Genomic DNA, 7,404 nt, shown 5'->3' with positions numbered 1-7,404 from the left:
CAGCTTGTTGTAGGTCCTCCTCCCTCAGGGCTGGGCGGAGCCCAAGCGTTGGGCAAGCTCTGGCGAGCAAGCAGGGAGTCCAGCCTGGGACCCTGAGCAGGGGCTCAGCCTGCCCTTAAATAGGCGCCTGGTCACGAAGCCACGCCCACCCGGACCCGGGCAGCCATTCCCAGCACCACCCTCACCCCGCCTCTGGAGACTGCCTTCCAGACCCACCTGCACCACCAGTAACCTCACCGACCCGAGCCCCCTCCTACAGAGGGAGAGAGGGAGGGAGGGAGAGAGGGAGGGAGGGAGAGAGGGAGGAAAGTCTGGGACTCCCACAACATCAGTGGGACCACCTCCACCCCACCCCTACCGAGATCAGGCTGATCCCAGGGCTTGGTACCCTCCCTAAGAGCAGCACTAGATGCAATGGCAGCATTTCTTCTCCCTAGCCTGGGTGCAGCAGCCAAAGCACCCACAGGGGTCAGAGGCCTGGAGAGGGAGAGGGAGGGGTCTGCCATCACCAAGTCCACAAGTCCAGCCTCCTCCGGAGGGAACAGGGTATTTACCACATCTGGCTGACTTTCAAAGCCCGTCTCCTCCACAGGCTTACCTTACCCCACCACACCTAACAAGCCAGATGCCCTTTAGGGCTTCAGGAAGGTGGCTCTCCAAGCAGCCTTGCCGAACTTTTAAAGAGCCTTTCAAATTCCTTGTTGAGCTCTGACTTTCATTTTTTTAACTCAACAGGTTTCCCTTCCTTGATCTGTCCTCCTGTTTGTGTGTTGGGGGGAGGTGCACGGGTGTGCTGGGTGTAGCACCTGCCTCCTGATAGGCCACAGGGCTGTGAGTCAGCTCCCATCGTATTTTGGGTTTTTTTTTTGGACGTTTCAAATTCCTTGTTGAGCTCTGACTTTCATTCTTTAACTCAACAGGTTTCCCTTCCTTGATCTGTCCTCCTGTTTGTGTGTTGGGGGGAGGTGCACGGGTGTGCTGGGTGTAGCACCTGCCTCCTGATAGGCCACAGGGCTGTGAGTCAGCTCCCATCGTATTTTGGGTTTTTTTTTTGGAGGGGGGGAACGCGCGGTGAGAGGCGCCCGGTCTGTTCGAGTGTTAGTTTTTGCTAGAAGCATCAGAACCGAAAACTCAGAAATCTCCAGCATCCCTCCCACCCCTTGGCAAATTCCCACAAAACTCATCCTCCTGCAGAGACACTTGTACACCCATGTTTGCTGCTGCTCTTTTCACAGTAGCTAAGAGACGGCAAGTCACCTAAGTGTTCCTCAAAGGACCAGTGGATAATAAACATTTTGTTCATTCACACAACGGAGTTTTACTCAGCAGTAAAGAAATGGGAAATCATGAAATTTGCAGGTAAATGGATGGAACTAGAAACTGTTATACAAAGTGAAGTAACACAGACTCAGAAAAGAAAAACGGATGTATCTTCTCCTTCAGATGTGGATCCTAGCCCCAAATCCTTATAAGTGTAGTATACATCCAGACATAAATACAGGAACCAGGATAATGGAAAGGGAGCATGGAGGTAAAGGAAGAAAGAATGAGATGGAGAAGAACAGTTGGAAATAGGAGACTGGTTCTACCTAGTGAGTTCCAGGACAGCTGGGGCTACAGGGAGACCATGTCTCCAAAAAAAAAGGGATATTTTAAGGGAGGGGGAGGATTATATAAGGAAACTTGGGGAAAAAGGAAAAGAAGGAGCTCAAGAGAGGTGGGACCATAGGAGAAGGGTATTATTAAGGGAGAAATGGGAAAAATGGGGGCACTTTAAATGCGGAAACCATGGCGGAAGGGTTAGACGATTTGAGAGAGAAATGGTGCCTAGCTAGTTTAAAAAACCCAGAGGGCACCATATTCATCGAACAACCTACTGACAAATTATACATACGACCAGCTCAAGGAATACAATACTTGACTAACAAAGTTTATCTGAGAATGTTTTGGCTTTGCCCTAGCTTTATCTTCATAATACATGGTAATTTAAAAAGTACCAGACTGGTGGAACTAATCTTCTTAGATGTCTAACAGCCATACTTTGAGGCCTATACTATTTTGGCTAGAGGGACAGAAAGGACAGTTTTTGCTCCTTGACCTGCTAGGTCAACTAAGCTCCAGGGGACTATGAGCATCTCTCAAAGTGTCCTGTAAATGTGGTGGGTCATCTGTCCTCTTGATCAAGAAGGCCATGGAGACCCCTCCAAATGGACTCGGACCAGTGTCCAGTCTCCAAAGAGGACGGTCAACACCATTTTTCCTTTTATGAATCCCGATGTCTCACTTACATTCAAACTTGGGCTTCTTCAGCATTTTTACTTTTCTAACGAAGGCATCATGCAGAGGATAAATAGACTGGCAAGTCTTTTCTGTCTTTTCCAGTGCTGTCTGGAATCCTGCAAACCACCAGTAAATTAGTTAAAAATCAAACAAAAACCCACCAAAAGTTGGTTCCTCACACAAATCATTTTCTTTGGCTATGAAGAGACCCTGTCTCAAAAAGACTAAAGAAAAAAAAAGCCTTACAATAAATCTACACATTAACTCAGGCACCCTAATTAAGAAAGACCTTTATTGTCCCTTTATAAGGGACCTAAATTTCTTACACTTTTTTGCATATTCTGCATGAGAACATCAGAAAATGTAAAAGTTATCAGTGGGCATCATCTGGGACCGAAACATTTTCTCATCACATATTCTCATGCATTCATTATGGCAAGTTTATTTTTCTATTATTCAATGTTTAAATTAACATCTAAGTCTCACTGTCTGCTATAAGACTGCTTCAACCAAAGAAGATAATCAGTGACTGAAAAGGCCCAACTCCACCTTGCCTTGTATGCTTTCCCTCAAAAGAGGGATGATTCAACAGGCACTCAGGGTTATGTTAAGAGGAAATAAAAAACGCTTACAATTTATTAACCACTTCTTTCAAATCATTTGTCTGCACCTCTCGGGTCATGATCGCCATCATTTTCTTCCGGATCTGGCAGACTTGTTGGTGCTGTGCATAGGAGGTCTTTCGTATCTGGTTGTTTCCTTTTTTAGTAAAACCAACACAGAACAAGCGAAGCAAGTAACCATCAGTTGTCTTGACGTCAACATGCGCTTCAATCATTGTCTAGAGAAAAAAAAAGAAAGATACTGTAAGCTGCTGTGAGTTTTTAATAATCAGTTTTCACCTTAAATGCTAACAAAGGCATGGAATGACAAACTCATTATGTAACAAAGTATAAATACCCCAAAATTCATTAACTTCCTAAACCACCACTGTCATCTCAACTACAGCACCCACACAGCAGCTAAACCACCATCTAGTTCCAGGGACACAAAACCCTCTTCTGTCCTCCTCGGGCATTGCACAACATGAGTGCACTTACATGCAGACATAACACTCATATACATAAAATTAAAAATTAATTTTTAAAAAATACCAGGCTGAGCATGGTGGCACACACCTCTTACATTGCATTTGAGAGGCAGTGCCAGGCAGATCTCTGTAAGTTCAAGGCCTGCCAGGGCTACAGTGAGACTGTCTCAAAAAAAAAAAATCAAACAACAAAATACAAGCCAGGTATGACCCACACCTACAATCCCTGCACTTAAAAGGCAAAAGCAGATCTTAAGCTCATACTGCTAGGTCTACATTAGCAAGTACCAGGCTGGCACAGGTCAGACACCCTGTCCAGGCAATACACTCATACACATTAAAAAAATTTTTTTTAATTTTTAAAATTAAAAAGGAAAAAGAGAAAGTGGCCAAACAGGTGAAGTCCTACTGTAATAACTGCACATGAAAAGAAATTCCTAGCTGGGCGGGCATGGTGGTGCACACCTTTGGTCCCAGGAGGCAGAGGCAGGTGGATTCCTGTGAGTTCAAGGCTAACCTGGTCTACATAGGGAGTTCCAGGCCAGCTGGCGCTCCTGTCTCAAAAAGACCAAAAAATAATTATATACCTTAGTTTGAAAACATACCTGACATCTAGCACCACCAAAAAGAATTTATCAATATACATAACACTTCAGTAGTTCCAGAAATGCATAAAACTTTAAGGGAATGTCAGAAATAAATGTAACGGTAAAATCAGTGTGTATCATTTGGGACCGAAACATTTTGTCATCATTCATTCCCATGAACAAAACGTGCCACCACTGCCACCCAGATCCATCTGAATATAAGTATGTCCTGCAATGATACCAGTTCCTGAGTGCTTTCTGTGTCAGACACTGAGCTACTAAGCGTTTACCTGCATCTTTTATTTCATCTTCACAACTCAGACTTGTTATTTCCCAAGGAGAACACCCATGAGAATGGAGTTTGATCTTAGCTCTGCAAGAGGCTGTCAATCAAACTAGCCTAGCCAGAGCCACCCTTTCACTAGAAACTCAGTGCAACCTGAGACTCCCAAAAACTCTTTAGACAAGTCAAACTGCTCATAAGTAATCCTCTGGGGATGGTGATATACCTCAATGTTAAGTGCATTTACTCAGCATGTCAAAGGCGCTTACGCCCTATCTCCAGCATAAAAAAAATAAAACAATAAAAAAATCCTGTAAGTTCAAGGAAGCCATGGCTTCCTCAGATGTCCACGTTTAGAAGTGCCCAACTCAGGGTTGACAATACCAAAAACCAATCGAGGATTTGAAATGAATCTTAACTCCCCATTACATTTTGTCCCTTCCTGTGATCACACACTCGGTCATGCACTAACAAGCTAAAATACAGTTTTTGGTCTCACCTGCCATTTTTTGACCGTGGAACACATTTTGTCCCGGGTAAGATCCATGCCATGGAAGTTAGACAGTTTTTGCCCTGAACAACCTCAGTAATGAGCTTGAACTTTCTAAATGCAACTTCATCATTCTGTAGATCAGTAAGGCTCACTTCAAACACATCACCCTTGAGGCCATCAGACGCAATTTCTACAAAAGAACCGAATGTCTCGTTAACTTGTTACCAAATCCACCTAGACACTAATTGCCAGCACCCTCCTACACATTTTCTAGTCAGCTTCTTTGTTGGATAAGGCATTGTACTTAAAAGCAAGTACTCCAGATGCCAAACCTGTACCAGAGATGACACTTCCATAAAGTCCTCCATCACAGGATGAAGAGTAGACCAAGATGCCTGTTAAAAAGGCCAATGCAAAACTATAAAGTACTCACTGGTTCCTTGAGTCCTTGTCACTAGTGTTTTTCCGATATTTCTAATGTTGAACATAGCTGGAGCTTTCACATCATACCAATCCTTCTTAGAAAATGGATCACCCCTTTCTTCTTGGCTCCCTTCTTGCTACCTTTCGTCAGATGCTTGTTCTTGCCCACTGCCATGGTGTTGCGCTGAGAGCCAAAGGGGGGACGTGCAATTCGCATGAGAACTTAGGCGAGTGGAGGAATATCTATTTTTAAAGATTTATTTTATTTTTACTTATGTATATCTGTATGTTTCTATATGTGGATATGTGCACATGAGTGTAGGTATCTGTGTAAGATAGAAAAGGGTGTCAGATACCCTGGTGTTGAAATGACAGGCAGTTGTGAGCCACCTAATGTGGGTGCTAGGAACCAAACTTGAATGGTCTTCTGAAAGAGAAGTATAGGCTCTTAAACGCTGAGCTAAGTCTTCAGCCCCAAGGAATATACTGTAAAATAGTGATGAAAGTATAGTACAGTAAATACATAAACCAAAAACTTCATCATTCCTTATCATCATCTCATACATATGATATATAATTGTGTGTGCTATACTTTTATAAAACTGGAAGAAACAGGTTAAGGTTGAGCATTGTGGCAAATTACCTGACATGAACACCTTAAGGAAGGATTAATTTTTAGCTCATGGTCTCTGATATTTCAGTTCATAATCTTTGCTGCTTCTGAGTTATATCGTGGTGTAAAGGAACATGTGACAGGCTGCTCCTTCTGTGGAAGACAGGAAGCAAAGAGAGAGGAAAGGACCAGGAATCAGGTATATCCTTCAAAAGTATCCCCCCAGTGACCTGCTTCCCCTAGTCAGGTACTTCCTCCTAATATTTTCAGCACCCCTCAAAGTAGAGTCACCATTGGTAACCACTTCTTTGATACAAGAGCCCTTGCGGGAGGAGGAAACTTTTCATCCAAACCATAGCAACAATAGGATGAACAAGATGTCACTAGGATGTGAATTTGGAATGCCCACTACAGTCTAACAGGATCACTGTCTTATACATGGCCTTATGTTGATGAAGACAACATCAAAGGACTATACACCTGCATGGTTTTAGAGAAAGTACCTGGAGGTAGTTGGCACTTTTCCTTTTTGCAGCCCAGTCCCCAGAATCTCTCATTTGTGCTCCCTTTAGCTACTTTTAAAATTTTTGTTGTATTATTAACTGAGACATGGATTTCATTCTAGATATCTCCTATGCAGAAGAAATGAAAATTCTGTCCTGCTGAGTGGAGGAAGAGCACGTGGAGCGTGGAGACTGTTTACAACAGACCAACCAACATACAAGAAAATGCCTCTCTCCTCAGAAAAAGAACCTGCGTTTGTTAAATTATCATGTTCTTTATTAAGTTTCTGATTAATTTAAATGGGGAAGTAGAAAACTTGTGAAATGAAAATTCACAACCTCCAGGCTGTTTCCAAACTATCATGGCTTGCCTCTTAGGAGACAAAATTTACAGAGGTGTGTTACTGGAAGGGCTCTGCTTGCTGTCTTTACTGGGATATCAGAATGATATACTCAATGGTAAGAGGTCCTGGATTCATACTGTAGATGTACTTCCCCGTTTCAGAAGTCTGGCCAGAGCTAACTACATGGTTTTGTTCTTCTCTCTTCTGTTGGGAAGCAATATACATGGTACACAACCCACAGCAGGGCCTGCTGCTCACCCTCCAGCAACTCTGAACGCACCTGCCCACTCTGAGATGTGGTGAACACTTTGCACACCCTCATTTCTTAGACTTGTTCTTACTCCTATCATCAGACTTGGCCAATATATTGTTATGCTGTTTCATGGTAATTATATTCCTTAAGATTTTTAAGAGACACCGGATACAAAAAGGTAGGGCCAGGCTCAGTGACCGCCTGTGTGTGCATTGTGATGATGACATAACCACCTGTCACGTGAGTGCTGTCATAAGCTTTGGGAATGCTGACACAGAAAAGCCAGCTATCCCGTGGGCTGTATCGGACACTGACCTTGAAGACTGCATACAGGGGCTTCCTCCCACTGCTGGAAAAAGCACAAGAACCACCAGGTCCTCCTCTGCAAGGCCTTAGTATGTTTAGCTGTGGACAGCAGAGGCAGGTGGATCTCTGTGCATTCAAGGCCAGCCTGGTCTACATAGTGAGTTCCAGGACAGCTGGGGCTACACGGAGACCCTGCTTCAAGAAAACCAAAAAAAATTTTAAAAATCAT

The 7,404-nt window shown here is 43.6% G+C and overlaps 2 non-coding genes and 1 pseudogene across 2 annotated transcripts; all 3 read right to left on the bottom strand.

Annotated features, from left to right (window-relative positions):
* The window catches only part of LOC103734772, a 16,862-nt pseudogene extending 11,531 nt beyond the window's left edge, over positions 1-5,331 (bottom strand).
* On the bottom strand, positions 2,631-2,698 carry LOC115070519. The gene has a single exon (XR_003849672.1). It is a non-coding gene; the product is annotated as a small nucleolar RNA SNORD73 (small nucleolar RNA).
* LOC115070518 lies at positions 4,057-4,129 on the bottom strand. Its single transcript, XR_003849671.1, has one exon. It is a non-coding gene; the product is annotated as a small nucleolar RNA SNORD73 (small nucleolar RNA).
* Positions 5,332-7,404: the final 2,073 nt, after the last annotated feature.

The sequence above is a fragment of the Nannospalax galili genome, unplaced genomic scaffold (assembly GCF_000622305.1).
Source record: "Nannospalax galili isolate Female #2095 unplaced genomic scaffold, S.galili_v1.0 scaffold7377, whole genome shotgun sequence".
NCBI classification, from domain to species: domain Eukaryota; kingdom Metazoa; phylum Chordata; class Mammalia; order Rodentia; family Spalacidae; genus Nannospalax; species Nannospalax galili.
This window is presented reverse-complemented; position numbering and strand designations above follow the sequence as displayed.